Source organism: Salmo salar, chromosome ssa22 (genome assembly GCF_905237065.1).
Source record: "Salmo salar chromosome ssa22, Ssal_v3.1, whole genome shotgun sequence".
Taxonomy (NCBI): Eukaryota; Metazoa; Chordata; class Actinopteri; order Salmoniformes; family Salmonidae; genus Salmo; species Salmo salar.
In genome coordinates this window covers 19,195,843-19,214,253 of record NC_059463.1, presented here as the reverse complement: position 1 = coordinate 19,214,253, position 18,411 = coordinate 19,195,843, and positions in this window count along the sequence as shown.

Here is an 18,411-nt window from a genome sequence, read left to right as displayed (position 1 = left end):
TTCGAATGGACCTGCGAAGTTGATGTATATGCATTGCCACACCTCCTCTGGCCAATTCCATGGATGAAGAGGTGCAAATTGAGGTATGTTGCTTACATTCTGACATGGGGAACACATTTTCACCTTTTACTCAATGCTTCCTTCCAATCCAGGCCACCAGAAGTAGCTTTGTGCGATTTCCTTAATGTGAACCATTCCACAATGACTTGAGTGTAGCTTTTGCAACACTGGTTTCCTCAGCGAAGTCGGAAATGATTTCTCTCCTCCCCCACAGCAAACAAGCAGACTGTACTGATAGCTCAGCTCTTCTGGAAAGGTAAGGTTCAGGTCTGGAGCATCCCCTGCGGCTGCACTTTTGATGACGCTGTCCATCACTTCAGATAACACTGGGTCGTTTCTGGTGTTTCGCCACACTTATGTAGAAGTGAATGGTGAATTTTCCACTTGTCTGAAGTAGATGTCCACTTGGCGTGATTCTGGCTTGACCACAGGTAGTGGTAACCTGGAAAGTCTATCTGCATACCAGTGCAGTTCTAACTTGCGATACTTGATGTTGTAGGTGTGTGCTGACAACAACAAAGCCCACCTTTGCATTCTGCTTGTAGTAGGCGACGGAATCTCAGTATGTGGTCCAAAGATGCTCATCAGCGGACGATGATCTGTAAGAAGGGTGAACTTCCTCCCATATAGATACTGCTGAAACTTACGCACTCCAAAGACAATGCCTAGGGCTTCTCGTTCTATCTGTGCGTAGTTACTTTCTGCTTTGTTCAATGTCCTAGATGCGAACGCGATCGGCATCTCTTCACCGGAAGTCATGATATGGGATACGATTGCTTCTACACCATAGGGACCAGCGTTACAAGTTATTCTATTTGGGTGGGCACTGATAGGTCAAAGTGTGTCAATGCCTCAGATTTCAGGAGTGTTTTCTTGGTTTTCAAGAATGCTTTGTCACATTGTTCAGTCCATTTCCCTGCTTTGTGCTGACAAAGCAACTGATGCAGCGACATCAACTTTGTTGCTAACCCCGGGATAAAACGTCCGTAGTAATTCAGTAACCCCAGGAAAGTACCTAGTTGGCTGATGTTCTGAGGAGCAGGGGGGTCCAAGATAGCCTTGATCTTAGACGGCGTCTTCTTAAGGCCCGTAGCGTCGATGACGTGTCTGAAGTATTCAACCGGTGATTGGAAGAATGCACGTTTGTCTCCATATGGATGCATCTAAGTTCTGGAGATGGTCCTCTTTGTCCTTTTCAGTAACAAAGATGTCATCTAGGTAGCTTTGTACTCTGGATAATCCACTCAATATCTGGTCCATCGCACACTGGAACAGCGCTTGTGCACTTGTGATTCCAAATGGTAGACGACAGTACCTGAAAAGCCCCTTCTGTGTCACGATGGTCAGCAGCTCCTTTGACTTTTCATCCATGTGCATCTGCAAGTAGGCTTAGCAGAAGTCAATTTTGCTGAACTTTTGATCCCCAGTTAAGCCTGCGAAAAGCTTGTCTATGTGTGGTAATGGATACTGCTCAGCAGACAACACAGGGTGAACTGTGACTTTAAAGTCTCCACATATCCTGATTCCACCATCTTTCTTAAGGACTAGTACGATGAGTGTTGCCCATTCACTCACGTTGACCGGCTCCAGTACTTTGTTCTTAACTAGAGCGTCCAAGTCAGCCTCGACTTTTGGTCTGATAGCATAAAGTATGGGTCGTGCTGTCAGAAACTTTGGTTTGCTGTCTGGCTTAATGCTATGTTTTAATGTAAGGTTTTTTATACTACCCAGCTATCCATGTATTATTGTACTCACTGATGTCCAGTGTGATTTTCTCCAACCACAAACATCCAAGTAGTGATGGATAGTCTCCTTTAACGACATAGTGGCAGCTTTTCAGTTTATCAGTTTAACTGTACTGACATATTAGTGATGCCTCACATTGATGATGTATGTTGGTTCAAGTGGAAGGGATTTCAGTGTCTTTTTGTGGACTGTCTGACACAAGAAATACAGCTGCCCCTCTGTCGATCTCCACACGCACTGACTGGCCCTCTAGTAAGGGAGAGACATAGTAGCTATGCGGCCCCCCAGTAACAGTCAGTATATTCATTGTGACTTTCTTGTCTAGTCACTAATCAGGAAGACATTTAGGACAAATTGGGAATGTATTGGGTAGGTTTAATAGGTTTTATTATTAGTGTAAATATTGTGAGATATTATGTTTTACCTCTGTGTTCTCTTGCTCAACAGCGTGAACATGTCTCTTTTTCTTTCATTGGAATGTCTTTCTTGTTTTCAGTCTGAGTTCTTTTTGTTTCTGCAGGCTCGCTCGATGTGGCCCTTTTCAAGTTTTATTAGTCGTATGTTCAGGATACACATGGTATACATACTGTCCGACGTAATGCTTTTTGGAGTGCTTTTACCACAGGCCAGGCAATCCATGTCCTTACACCAGCATGTAGGGGCCTGATGTCCTGCCTTGCCACAGCGGAAGCAAGTGCCTTGATTTCCCTGTCTCTGATTTTCAGTTGCAACTCTGTGCGCTCGTCCTGATGAACTCAGCTGCTGAGCTAGTTCCACGGACACAATTACACCAATGGCCTTTTCCTAGGTCAGATTACTTTTAGTAAATAGTCTCTTTTGTGTAGCTCCACTCCATAGCCCACATACTAGTCTGTCTGTAATGGTGTCATTTAGAACATCATTAATCTCACAGTGCTCTGAAAGTCTATTTAATGCAGCAGCAAACATTGTACACTGATTCTCCCGCTTACTGATTTCTTCTGTGGAACCTAAACCTTTCAGTAAAAACTACTGGTTCTGGTGAAAAGTGTCCTTTCAGTATTTCCACAATATCCCCATACATCTTATTACCTGGCCTGTCTGGCTGTAGCAGGTTGCTTAGTAAATTAAATGTTTTTGACCCCATTACACAAAAAATGTATGCACAATTTTGTCCAAATCAATGCAATTTTCAAGAACAAAATATTCAAACCGTTCTGTATATGAGCTTCACTGCTCAATACTTTTATCGAACTTTCCAATGTTTTCAACAATTCCAGACATTTTTCATATCTCAATAGGCTCCTGATTGTCACTCACTTCAATATTGTCCTCAGCCACGACAATATTTTCCTCGGTCATGTGATCTTCATTCACTTCACTCACTGATGTTTCATTGTCATGATCGTCAAAAGGAGTAGACCAAGGCGCAGCATGCGTAGAGTTCCACATGTTTTAATAAATGAAACTCACCAAAACAAATACAGAAGCAAACGAAACGTGAAGTAATGGTGTGCTCACAGGCACAACACAAAAACAAGATCCCACAACTAAAGGTGGAAAAAAGGTCTGCCTAAGTAGGGGTGGGCATTCTATGGTTTATATTTCTTTGTGTTGAGCCGAGTATGGTTCCTAATCAGAGACAACGATACACAGCTGCCTCTGATAAGGAACCATACTCGGCTCAACACAAAGAAATATAAAACATAGAATGCCCACCCCACACCCTGACCTAACAACCTAGAGAAATAAACCGTCTCTCTCAGGTCAGGGCGTGACATTCATCCTCAAGTTCGCTCCATAAGCAGTTTTTAATTCCAAAGTTCGTCTTCACAGTTGAATAGGTGTCCTTGCCTTTACTCACTCTATTTCCCTCAATTTCTTAGCACGTTGTTTTCCCGCTCCAACGCTCATCACTAATCTATTACTGGCATCCATGACGAAGCTAACTCTCTCTCTTAGCTAGCTAGCTCGACTTTGCACTATGCACTGCTAGCAATACGCTGTGTTAACATTAGCCTAGACTGTAACATGGAAAATACGTTTGAAACTTGTAAAAAACGACTTCTTCCGGACAGAATAGATCCTGCAGGTTCAGATTTACTCGTCACCAATCTTTTGTTATGTCTCGTGGGTTTCACAACCACGTCTTTATAACAATTAAATAATGATGAGACGGGAGACAGAAATTCAGTTCAATCATTTATTTAGAATGTGATCATCTCAACACATACAACTCCCATGATGCTCTGCGGCACAATCCCAATACACCAAAATATTTCAGCATAGCCCTATTTATTTCTGCAACAACACACTCACACATCATCACAAATTGTAAGCAAGCTAGTTAAAGTGTTTCCAGGAAAGGAGTGTGGGCTATCAGCTGATCATTGGTGAGTGATGTAAATCTGCTAGGTAGCTAGCTCAATCTCTTTTACTGATTGTGATGTATCTTCACTGCTCATATCAAATAATAACTTCATAATATAATGTTAATAATTTTCTAACTCATGATATATGGCTGGTTGGCTCGTTGGATATTTTAGTATATGGTGGTAAGCTAAAATGTAGACTATCTCTGTTCCTGCTGCACTGACACACATGTTCAACTCCTGACTGAAGAAGGGATGGAGTTGGGTGGCAGGGTCGTTGATCCAGCTGCTCCTCTTTATGTCTTTCTGCCTCTATCTGCTGTGCATATCAGCCATCCAGACTGAATACTGATGATGATGATGTAGGCTGAATCAAGTGTTATCCAGTACTGTTGATATTTCAACTAGGTAACGAGCTACACACACTCGACCGGTGACTGCATCTCTCAAGCCATCCATGTTTGGATAACGGGCGAGCGCAATCGCCATACAGGTCAGACTAGGAAACAGGCACAACCAATGGGGACAGGGTGGGAGGTGGAGAACATGACGACGTCATGACGACTTGCAGGCAGCAGTGGGTTCCGAACAAAAATATTTTTGTGTGTAATTATACCACCACCCAAAAGGGTACTTTGGAGACTGGAAGGGCAAAGTGGAAGATACTCTGCACTGTCTGGCACGTGCCTACTAACCCTAATCCTAACCCTAGATTGTTAATACATTGTAGGGTTAGGGTCAGTTGTAGGTGCAATGTCTTACCAATCTAGCGTTAGGGTTTGTAAAAGGGGTCAAAGAAAGACAGTGGGTACTTAAATAATGCCCTCTGTTCACGTAGTGATGTGGTCATTGGTTGTGTGTGTGTCTGATATACTGAATCTTGTATGGAATCCAGAGTGAGAGCAAATGCAACCGCTTTAATGACCACGTAGCAAGCAGATCAAACCATGTGTTGATTACATGCCCCAGCACACATACATTGCCTTCAGAAAGGATTCACACTCCTTGACTTTTTCCACCTTTTGTTGTGGTACTGCCTGAATTTAAAATGGTTTATGTTTAACATGATTTTTGAATGACTACCTCATCTCTGAACCCCACACAAACAATTATTTGTAAGGTCCCTCAGTCAAGCAGTGAACTTCAAACACAGATTCAACCAGGAAGACCAGGAATGGTTCACAAAGAAGGGCACCTATTGGTAGATGGGTAAAATAAAAAAAGCAGACATTGAATATCCATTTGAGCATAGTGAAGTTATGAATTACTCTTTGGAAGGTGTATGAATACACCCAGTCACTACAAAGATACAGGTGTCCTTCCTAACTTAGTTTACAGAGAGGAAGGAAACCGATCGACCTGAATCAGGGTCACACAGAGTGATTCTTGGTTGTCTTAATAAACAAATCTACTTTGAAACAAAAGTATACACCTCACACACATGGTTATGGGCTAAAAAAAGAAAACACCTGTACCATGTCAGATATAGAGTTGAAATCTATTCAATTTTAAGTTTGCATCCCAATATTACACTTTATATACATCACAGAAGACTGAAATATACATATAACAAAACTGTTTGACGTTGAAACATATTTAAACCCCCTAGAGTCGATGTCCTCGCACCCGCAGAAATGTAATTAGCATAATTTAAAAAAATCCCCATATAAATCTGCCCGTTTAAGCTAGAGATACCCACCGCATCTGCCAATGTCACACTTCCGCATCTGCGGTGGAAGGTGACAGAGCTAGAGCAGAGTTTGTCAGACCATGAGACATCTCGAAAATCGGTCTTCTCACAGAATCATCTGTAGCATCAGAACGGTTTGGCCTAAAAAACTATTGGAAAGATGAGACACTCACGAACACGATGATGTTCTCCGTTTTGCTCTACGACCCCCGCGTCTTGGAACTCGTCTGAAGTCGGTACAGCCGATCTGCCAACTTATTTCTGTAGCGTCCGAACAGAACGCACTAATATGGAAAGATGAGACTCTCACGAACACGTCGGTTGTTTTCCTTTAGGACGCCCACAGGCCTCACAAGGTCCCCTGACAGTTGATAAAAGTTAATGGAAGTATATATGGAGGCTGTTTAGTGACAAAAATAAGGGGTTAAATACATGTAAAAAAATCTTTCTTATATCTCTCAGAAATAGGACAGACACTTCAGAACAAATTTCCTTTTCATTGTTTTGGGGGACTGTCTGTTGTTCCATGTAGTGAATATGTTATTCAATGTGTTTATATGGGCTAATAGAAGTCATCAAATGTTTTTTTTTACATATTGTTTTGATACTTTAAGGGGTGTTAAAATTCATAATCAAATAGCTAAATGATCCTTGGTATGAAACAATTCTATATAGCTTAGTAACCCTAACCCTAGCTCCCAATTCTAACCCTAAACCCCCTAGAAATGGCATTTGTCCCCAGTTGGTCAAATGTTTGTTTACTATTATGGGTATTTCTGACACTGACACTGACACTGACACTGACACACACACACACACACACACACACACACACACACACACACACACACACACACACACACACACACACACACACACACACACACACACACACACACACACACACACACACACACACACACACACACACACACACACACACACACACACACGTTTTCGTCGTCACTGGGGACAGGCCTACAGGAGAGCCCGGAGCATGTGCCCTTGGTTTGATCTTCACGCCAGCCACTTAATGGGCATGGTGGCTGAATTCCCTGCCTCCTTCACCCCCCTGCCCACTCGGCTGTGGCCTCAGGCCCTCCACCTTTAGGCCCCCTGTTGTTCTGTCAGAGTGCACTGAAATGCCCCCTATTCTCCTGCTGGGAGCTGGGGGGTGTTGGCGGCTCATGTAGGGAGCAAATGGAGCGATGTAAGGGGGCAGAGAGGCAGGGAGAGGCTCAGAGGGTCTTTGCGGATGTCCCTCTCTCAGAGATGAGTTGATGAGCTGCCCTCTATTTCTCTCTATTTTCTCTCTCTCTCTTCATATCTCTTTCTCGCTCTTTCTCTCCCCCATAGATGCCCGCAGGGTAAAGAGGCTTCCACTCGGGTGACCCGGGGGCTTGTAAATTTGTTTAAGATACATAATTCATGAAGGGCGACACAGTAGCCCTGCTCGCGTGACTGCCTCCGTATGCTGGGCCTGACGAGAGCAGCCCGGACAGCTGAGGGTGTCCTCTGAGGTCTGACATCACCTCAGCAAAAACGTGGGGAGGGATTAGAGATACTACCACGACACGACACCCGGTCCTTGACTTCCACCTCTCTCTATACTGACATCGTCCTCTCTCTCACTTCCAGTCTTTCCATCTCTCTCTCTTTTCAGTCTCATGGCTGTGACAAGGGCCGCAACAACATTGTCTCTATACCAGCCGTCACTGACCCACACCTCTCTCATTGGAATGACCTCGCGCTGTAATGACACATTCCTTTCGCTTTCCCTCTCACGTGTGTGTGTGTGTGTGTGTGTGTGTGTGTGTGTGTGTGTGTGTGTGTGTGTGTGTGTGTGTGTGTGTGTGTGTGTGTGTGTGTGTGTGTGTGTGTGTGTGTGTGTGTGTGTGTGTGTGTGTGTGTGTGTGTGTGTGTGTGTGAAAGAGAAAGGAATGTGTCATTACAGCGAGAGATTCTTTGAAGTGTTTAAACTTGTTTTAATTGTGAAACTATTATTCAAAATGAACTAGTGTCAATGTTGGATAATCACATATGACGATCTTGCAATTAAAAGGGGAATGGATTCTGTCTCTGTGTTATCCATTCTCCATTTTGCAGTTTATGGCATGCATCGCCAATGCAGCCATAGGCCTACAGTATGATGGCATTACTGGCCTTATGGTAATCTATCATCTGAAGCAGAGAATAGCTAAACTCACACATGTTGAGCTATACACTGAGTATACAAAACATGAAGATATGATATAGACCAGGAGGGTAGCTCTCCAGGAACAGGGTTGGAGAGCCCTGACAGACTGACCAGGTGAATCAAGGTGAAAGCTTGATTCTTTATTGATGTCACTTGTTAAATCCACTTCAATCAGTGTAGATAAAGGGGAGGAGACAGGTTAAAGAAGGATGTTTGAGACAATTGAGACATGGATTTTGTATGTGTGCCATTCCAAGGGTGAATGGGAAAGACAAAATATAAGTGACTTTGAACGGGTATGGTAGTTGGTACCAGGCGCACCGGTTTGTGTCAAGAACTGCAACGCTGCTTGGCTTTTCATGCTCAACAGAATGGTCCACCAGCCAAAGGACATCCAGCCAACTTCACACAACTGTGGGAAGCATTGGAGTCAACATGGGCCAGCGTCCCTGTGGAACACTTTCAACAATTTGTAGAGTCCGTGCCCTGACAAATTGAGACTATTCTGAGGACAAAAGGGGGGGGGCAACTCAATATTATGAAGGTCTTCCTAATGTTTGGTATACTCCGTGTATGTTCTCAATTTAAAATTATACCAGTAGACCATGTATGAGGCAAACCAACCAGATTTTGTACATGCCCTTTAAGTGCTGACATAAACAATTGTTTAGTGCAAATCCAACCCTTGTAATTTAGGTACAGTATGAAATTAAGGAGACCATTAGGCTACAGGAGATGTGCATTACAGGTAACATTTAATGAGGTTCATTATTTGTTTTGTTGACATTTTTTGTCCTCTCACACCGCACTAATCTGGTGAACACATTTGGAGCCCCGCCCAAGCAAGGTATTTGATTGGTTTGACAAGTTGCGAGGCGCCAATGATTTACACCGGGTTCCGAACCCTCTTTAGCTGATTTCTGCATAGGACTTCCCTTTTAGGGACGAGGGTAGGCCCACATGAATAGACCAACAGGTGTGATTGAAGAATGAAGCAGGTGTTAAACATGGGTTTTGCTACACAGAAAGCAGCAGTTGACTAATTCATTGTCGACACTTTAATCAAATCAGTAGGCCTACATCAATATCTTAAAAATACCACATAAGTATCATGACATTAGCTTTTATAATTTTCATTCTGTTTTCGATTATCATATTTTGGAACAGAATGAGGCTCTCTCCACTCCCTATAGTAGCCTACCAGTATGTAAATTCTGGAGCCAAATGAACTGCTCTCTCAGCAATACGATTCATGCCGTTCACCTAACAGATCCCTTCTAAAAGAGCTGTTAGTTTGCGAACAACCAATCACTAGGCTGCAGTGACAAGTAAATGAATGTGTCGCAAAACAATAATTAAGGGGATTTCAACTCATCATACATTACATGGGATGTGTAAATTCACTCACAGGAGACGATGAAGAAGCATCATGCTCTCCCTCCTCCGTAAAAAGAAATTCAACTGCAACCAACCACAGCGTACAAAAATAACACAGGTACCGAGAGGCAAGAAAGACAGCAGACTGCAAAACCAGCAGGTTCCCTGTCATCTCTCACTTTGTGACTGAAAGGCGCCTGTCCTATCAATAGATCACTAGAAGACACATATCATTCATTCCAGCGGGATAAGGCTATACAAACTTTTCTGACTAGCGAATTGAAACTTTAAATGAAAAGAAGTCCAGTTATTTATGAAGAGGAAAACGTAGCCAGCTTAAAATGAGTCTGTTATCGGCTATTTAGCTGATGGCTGGAGATGATGGAAAACACTGCCAGGTCATATTTTCCCTCTCCTCACAAACCTCTGATCCTTATCTCCCACCAATCATGTCCCACCAATCAACACCTGACCCCCACCCCCTCTATCCAATCAAATGCTGTCTGCCCATCCAGATCCCCTCTGTCTTCAGTGACAATTCTATCCTCTTCTTCTACACAACCTGCTTATCACTTTCTGACACCTTCCCTAGCTCCTTACACCCCACCCCCACTCTCTGCCCTCACCATTATGCTCCCTAAAGTAGTAGGGCAACCCCTCCCTCCACAGAGACCCCACTGTATTCCTGCAGTCCACTGCCACAGACTGCAACATCTGCATTGGAGGCAGTGGAAATACTGATCATATCGTGAAAGGAAGGAGAAATCTTGAGTTTTCAATAAATTATTACATTTGTCCTCCCATGGAAAAAAGCTGCCTTTGCAGTATTTAGAGACTAAGCCCAGTTCATCTGTAGTGAGGGCTGACACGAGGGAAGCCTGAAGATGTGCCTCTGGTAGGAGGATAGAGGGAAGATTAGAGTGTTCAGTCAGCCACCATCAGAGTGCAACAGTATGAGGCTGCAACAGAACAGCAGATGCCGGTATAATTGAGGAGGAGCGAGGGGGGGGGGTCTTCACTTTTTATTACATATCTTAAGTCAATATCTGTCACTATGTCTTCTCTCATGCACTACTTTCTTCCATTTTATGGCAGTTCACTCCCTCTTTCTTGTTTTCTCTCTCTCTCTCTTCCCGTTTCCCTGTGTATCTGTCTCCCCCTATCTCTCTATCTCTCCCACCCTGTGTACTTCCTGAAGTTTTTAGGGGTTGATCTCCTGTGTTCCAGTGGGAATCTGCTGACTTATACAAAACTCATTATGCAGAGAAATACTCCAAAAACTCACTGGAGTATGTCTCATTAATTCCTTATTTTCACATAAACACACATGCACATGAGTTTACATTTATTTTGCACCTTGTTACAGTCCCTGTTAATCTATAACATCTCTATGTGGATGAGATTGTATCTATCTGTTTTTTCTTCCAGTCAGTCAGTCTGTGTGTGTTTGTGTGTCTGTGTAGGTCTATAGCTTCCCCCCTCTCTCTGTGTATAGCTGGCAAGAGAGGAGCCCCTACAGAGCCCTGGGACTTGCCTCTCTGCCCCCCTCCTGTTCCTGCTTTGATTTCCAATATGTCCGCCCATCAAGACAGATGGCTGTAGAGGAAACATTCCTTCCACCGTCGGTACACAGACAGCCCCAGGGCCCTGAGCCAGACAGGGGCAGAAATTGGAGAATAATGTAATAGAATATTTGATTGGGCTCTGATGGGCAGGATGCTGGGAATGTTGCCATGGTAATGTGTCTGTGGCTTGGCTGCAATCCCTCGTCCAGCTCCAGGTTGGTGATTTAATAAGGTGCTGTTTGCTGCTCGTTGGGCCCTGGGTCTGGGGCCCAGGAAATGGGACCTGCTGCTTCCTGTGCCTGTCAAAAGATGCTAACTATGTGACAAATGTTTGGCTTGGCTGCTCCGGAATTTGGAGATGAATAAATTGATGTGTCAGCAGCTGAATTAATGAATTCACCCTGGCTGGGTCTGGGGGACCTGTTGGAACAACTTCAGTGGCAGAGAGCAAGATCCATACTGCTACACACACTACTCTGTTTGGACTGTGGGTCAATCTGGCCGGTGTATGTTTTGCGTGTGTTATTGTGTGTTTGCAGAATACAGGAGATTCGGTCAACAACCTGCCATGTGTGCCAATATGTATGCATGCACATACAAATAGACCTACCACTGTTTGTATGGTCTCTATTCTGGTGTTTCTGTATCTTCCAGAGCTGACAGAGAAAAATCGTTTAGGAATTGCAGCTGCAGCTTAGAAAAAGTAAATGGCTGCCAGAAAAAAAGGCTAAAATCCAAAAGAAATCCATTTAGTGTCTGCGTAGCCCTCACCTGCTCCCCTCTTAGCTGAGACAGGTGTCCAAGAAGTAATCTATCAGCACGACAGCCTGCGCCAATCACACCCCTTCAATCCACCCAGGAACACACCGGAATTTACCCACGCTTCCCTGTGGGTGGGTGGTAATTATCGGGCATCACTTTGAGTCCGCTAGGCAGGCTGCCATCGGACGGAGAGAGGGAAGGGGAGGGCCGTCTGAACAGACGGGTAGGACTGGCATAGCCAGCATGGCGCAGAAAATCTGATGACTCCTCAAAAAGTGCGTGCTGTAATTTAGTCATTAAGGCCTCATCTGGTCTCCTCCTCCCAGGGTTTGGCTGGTGATTCCCCCATAACCCCCTACGTGGTATGCCACCTCTGGCTACTGGACTGACAGGCGTGTTCTGCCTCAGCAGCTTGATGCGCCCTGTGAGAGGAGAGTGAGGAGCTACCACAGGCCTACCAGGCAGGGGTTTTGGATAGAGTAGATAGAGTAGATGAGCTGCTAATTGAAGAGGCAATGCACCAAACCTGCATGGCTTCTCAGTGTAGCGCTCAACCGAACGGCTGATGCAGTGCCATCAAGCTAAGTCTGAGAACTTAAGCTAATGGCTCTTTTCTCATAAAGCAGCTGAGAAGTCGTTCTGAGAAGTGATTTAGAATTGAGTCTAAAAGCAGTGTACTAATGATAACAAAAGTCTAATTAGGTTACATCTCTATGAGGAAATAGATGAACTGTGGTTTTGTGATATTCCATTGAAATTGCCCAACCTTTCATTATATCACAGAGACTTTAAAGTAAAGATGCATTATGGGTCACATTCCACCGCTGTTATTTATATTATATGTCTGTAACAGTGCCCTAAGTCTGAGATGGCATGGTCGTTGGGCGGAGGCCTGATGCCTGCCTGGCGATTGGGGCTGACAGAATGTCAGGTCTGGGGAAATCAGAGCAAGGCTGAGGACTTTTCTCCCCGTCATCAATCACTTGCCTGTAGCCGCACTGCAAGCCAATCCGCTCTGTTGAGGCCTGTGAATTCATCAGGAAGGACACAGTCTGACACAGAGAAAAATGAGCCCACTCTTCCATACGTCAGGACAGATTGTATACCAATGTCACTAAGGCACTATCTCAACACAAAAGCCCTCACAAAGAATATGAGAGAGGGCAAGATTGAAACATGATTTGATTACAATGTATCCAGATTTCAATGTGATGTATCTGTGACGGTTGATCCCCTAGTGTGACTGCTGGTGGTGGCACTAAGGGATCTCACAGTACATAGCTAGTGTGGTATCTTAGGTAAGTAGACAGGCTGGTACACTATGTGTGTATAGCTTGGCATGGCATTGACATGGAATGTGTGTATAGCTTGGTATGGCATTGACATTGAATGTGTGTATAGCTTGGCATGGCATTGACATTGAATGTGTGTATAGCTTGGCATGGCATTGACATTGAATGTGTGTATAGCTTGGTATGGCATTGACATTGAATGTGTGTATAGCTTGGCATGGCATTGACATTGAATGTGTGTATAGCTTGGCATGGCATTGACATTGAATGTGTGTATAGCTTGGCATGGCATTGACATTGAATGTGTGTATAGCTTGGCATGGCATGGACATTGAATGCCTGAAGTGTTGCGCCCTCTATAGCCATTGTGGTTATTATTTGACCCTGCTAGTCATCTATGTTTTCTACCCTCTTGTGGCTTTGAGTCTCGGGTGACTTGTCACGGAGTGAAATTGGTCATCTATGCACATTTGGATGTCTTGAAAACAATCTGGCCTTAATGGCCACGTGTACTCTTACCCAGTATATTCAGAAGAGGACTTGCCACACCTCGGAGCCGAGTTCCTCTCCAAGGGAGTTTTTCCTAGCCACTGTGCTTCTGCATCTGCATTGCTTGCTCTTTGGAGTTTTAGGCTGAGTATCTGTATAGGACAACTGCTGATGTAAAAAGGGTTTCTAAAATACCTTTTATTGATCGATTGACAAAATAGTATGGTATGTGTGTGTGTGTGTGTGTCTGCACATGTTTAAACAGTAGAGGCAGACTGGGCCTACCCACTACCATCCAGGCAGGTAGGAAGGTAGAAAGGGGAGAGGAGAGCCACCAGGCAGGCAATGATTAATGATTAATCTACCCGTGGGAAACAGGACAGATCTACTCACCGCTTCAGGGATTAAGCTGCCATTGGCCCCCTCCTGGGTAAACCCTCCTCCTCCTCCTCCCCAAACCCACAGGGCCACTAAAATCTGGGACCACGTTGGAGATATCAGATTAAGTCAGGGTAATATGTATGATGTGAAAATGGCCTGCTATTTATTCACAGCACATAGGACTGGTAATGATTCATCATGACCCCCTCGCTTCTGTTTTTTCAAAGGGTATGGGAGACTAGTGTGTATGTAAGCTCTCTCTCTCTCTATCCATGAGCACAAATGACAGGTGATGTCTATAATGTGGCAAGAGCACGGCCCAAAATCCACTTAGTAACAGCAGTCCACAGACAACTCACACTACCATGCCTAAATATCATAGAACACAATGCATTCACTAAGATACTGTACATACAAAATGCCATAATTCAAATATTAAATTATTAATCAAACAGAATGTGATATCAATGTGATATTAATGCATATCATATGTAGTAGAGAAGACCACCATATTGGCCTTCAGGAAAGCCTACAGCGCTAAAAATGCACAAAGCACAAAACCTCAAGCCCACATGAAACCTACATACCATTAACACCCCAATATGACAACAAGGGTTCCATGAGCACATGGTAAAGTATTATTAGCACACACCCAGACCACCTCCAGCCCTCTCCCCCAGGACCATGCTTTAAGAGAGAAAAAGAGTCTGAGAGTATGACAGCGGATCAATAGTTGTGTTGGTGGTGATTCCCAGAGGGACAGAGCACTGCATGAAAACCACAGCTGATGGGTTGAGGTCCTCTCAGAACATTCCCCATATGTTTACCCCAGAGCCAAGGTTAAATCCATCACAAAGAGTTCACCCCGTGTGTGTGTGTGTGTGTGTGTGTGTGTGTGTGTGTGTGTGTGTGTGTGTGTGTGTGTGTGTGTGTGTGTGTGTGTGTGTGTGTGTGTGTGTGTGTGTGTGTGTATATATGTTTTTCCTTTATGATAACTTGAGATAATCCTGCGATAGCACAGCACTAGGACTGAGTAGGGAAATACAACAGAAAATGAAATATCTATATTGATTCATCCATGATTCACAGTTTCTAGAATGCTGCTTGTAGTCCCCAGCAATGTGCAGACATCATAATGATCATAAAAGCCATTCCACCAGGAGTAATGTTACGGTAGTAAGTAAATACAACCAGTTATTTGGCCCAACAGTAATTATAAGTCAGAGCCTTTTTAACCTTGGTGATTTACAGACACTTAATTCCCTTCTTAAGACCTTGTTATTGCATTTATTAACATGTCATATCTCCATGGAGGAATCTCTTTACCGGGCCACAGTGGTGGCAAATGAAGCATGTATAGCATGTTTGTACTTAAGTATGAGACGTTTGTCTCTTTAAGGATAGGAAATACAAATAAACAGCCCAGTTTAGCTGAAAAAGCCCAGAGTATTTCATCTGTGGATACATCTCATTCTGCTACTCTCTAGTCAACATACAGTAATAGATTACAGTTTTTCTCCATCGCGTACAAGCAATTTTTGGATCTGTGTTGAAACATGTCTATAGCAGAACAGCAATGATCAAATGCTCAAATACATAGCACACCATCATTTCACTGCACCTTCTATACATGCTGTAAACTTGATACATTTTACCGATTATTTTTCTTGCCTTAGTACCTGACTTGCATATAATAGACCACCTTTTGCAAAACATTAAATACAATTGTCTTTAGTGAATACAAAATTCACTGTTGTGTTTCGTTCACAGAATATTAATTACATTGCTTTCATCAATTGTGTTCACTGTTCCTGACAATCAGTAAATACTACTGCACAAAATTCTAAATCACCCCATCAGGGTCATACCATGTACAATATGGAAAGATCTAGGCTATGGGGACTGTCTATTTGTCATGATGTTTTACAATATTGTGGCCATGCAGAGAAGGAAGTTAGGTTGCTTCTTCATAACTTTGGTTTACTCCCAAGTTATCTCCACCACTGTGACCTTCGACTATAGAGCTTGTTTATTTGTGTGGATTTAGGCCTATACATTCATGTCAGTTGTGTTCCGCCATTGTAGTCATCTTTATTTATTTCTGCTGTGGATTGTTTTTCTGTGCCCAGAGAATTTGAGGAAAATTATGAAACAAAGAGAAAAAAATATTGTGGAAGGCTTTATTTTATTTATTTAACCTTTATTTAACTAGGCAAGTCAGGCAAGAACAAATTCAAATTTACAATGACGGCCTACCCCGGCCAAACGCTAACCCGGACGACGCTGGGCCAATTGTGCGCCGCCTTACGGACTCCCAATCACGGCTGGTTGTGATACAGCCTGGAATCAAACCAGGGTCTGTAGTGATGCCTCTAGCACTGAGATGCAGTGCCTTACATGCTGACCAGACCAGACACCTCGCGTGCGCGAGCGTCGCTAAATACATTTTTAAATCCATGTTATTCAAATTTTGCACCCGCATTGCTCGCACGCGCCAACGAGCGTCTGCGTTGCCAAGGGCTAAAATAGAAGTCATTTCTATTTCTGACGCAGATCGCGCTGCAAGTCCTGCCTCTCCCATCTCCTCATTGGTTTATAGAAGCAGGTACCCACGTGTCATCTCCTCATTGGTTATACCCACGTGGGTAATTGAAAGATGAACTGTTTTGCCGGTAGTCGTGGTAATACCAATCACCATATAAGTTCAAAGATGAAAAAGCCTGGAAGGAGGAGAGATGACTAGAAACGATTCAGTTGGCCGTTTTATGTGTGGATTAATTGGCGGAGTAGAGGAGCTTGTGCATTGCAGGTAAAATAACAACTCAATGTTTATATCCCAGGACAAATTAGCTAGCAATTGCAAGCTAACTAGCTAAATTGCCATACATGTTTAATGCTTTTCGACCTGTCCCCAAATTAATGTCATTGGTTCAGAGTTTGTTTTGATATTTTAACCTGCGTGTCATGATCGTGTTTGGTGTAGGGGGACAAAATAAATGTATGCACGATAGCGCACAATGGCACACGCGCGCAGCCGGTTTGGGTTCCGTGTTAGACCGCTGCGCCACTCAGGGAGCCCAAATGGCATTAACTCAAGAGATAAGTATGGTGGCGTTAATCTTTTTGCAGGCAGTCATGTTCTTTTGATAAATATATTTGGAATTTTGATGGTATAACATAGTTTTGATGAATGTATTTATTTTTTTAAGAAGACAACTACATTTAAAATTAATTTAGGGGGACATCCCGACCGAGCTAAGCGTGTGTAAATGGAACTAAGTAAAATTTGTATGTACTTTTCTCTCTATGCTTATTCTGACCTGAAACTTAAGCATGAGAATAGCATGCTATTTCACCCGCTATTCGGTTGGGGTGAAATTTTTAAAAAATGAAGTTGTGGCGGAGTTGTGTCTACAGATATGCCTTATTCTGACCTTGACTTAATTCCCTAATAATTCCACCACCTTCACGCGCCATCGAATAAGGTTGAGCGAACCTGCTGGTTTCAAGTGGAAAAAGCATCTACTTTATTTTTTAGGATAGAATCTCCATGTACTGTAATTTATAAATTCATAATAGGTAGGTAAATTAGCAATCCGTTTCGAGAAGGGGATTGTAAATACATATAGCAATTATTTTAGATGATTTTTCCTTATGATCACTGGAGACAAATGTGAAACCAGTCATATGGAAGAAAACTGAAAATCATTTCAACATGACATCCATTGCGACGCCTTTTCTACGGTGAAGTAGGCTATGAATAGCTGTACCGTTAATCAGAATTGTAATTCTATGCCTTCATAATTTGCAAGGATGAATTTGGAGACCCAGGCTTTTCTCAGTTATATTTTACAATTTGTATTATGTTAAATATTAGCCATCGTCAGTACTACCCACATACATTTATAGCTGTCACTTTAGTGTTAGTTTCATTCCATTTGTAACTTACATTTTGCATCATTCCATTCCATTCCATTCCATTTACCTTTCTTTCCTCTGTCACGTCCGTGTAGTTGTTCCTGAGGGTTGCTAGAGGATCATATTAGGCTAATGTTAATTTGGGATATGTAGCCTATTGGAATCATTATGGAACTCAGATCACATGTAGAAGTTTAAACCTGGAGCTTGGAGCATGGTTCATGAAGACTGGACCGTTGACATGATTAGTGACATTTAGCTTGTAGCCTATTTTAATTATTATGGGGTAGATTTATAGGACTATTGTTCAACCCCTATTGTACACCTTTTTTCACCTTCCAATATACACTGCTCAAAAAAATAAAGGTAACACTTAAACAACACAATGTAACTCCAAGTCAATCACACTTCTGTGAAATCAAACTGTCCACTTAGGAAGCAACACTGATTGACAATACATTTCACATGCTGTTGTGCAAATGGAATAGACAACAGGTGGAAATTATAGGCAATTAGCAAGACACCCCCAATAAAGGAGTGGTTCTGCAGGTGGGGACCACAGACAACTTCTCAGTTCCCATGC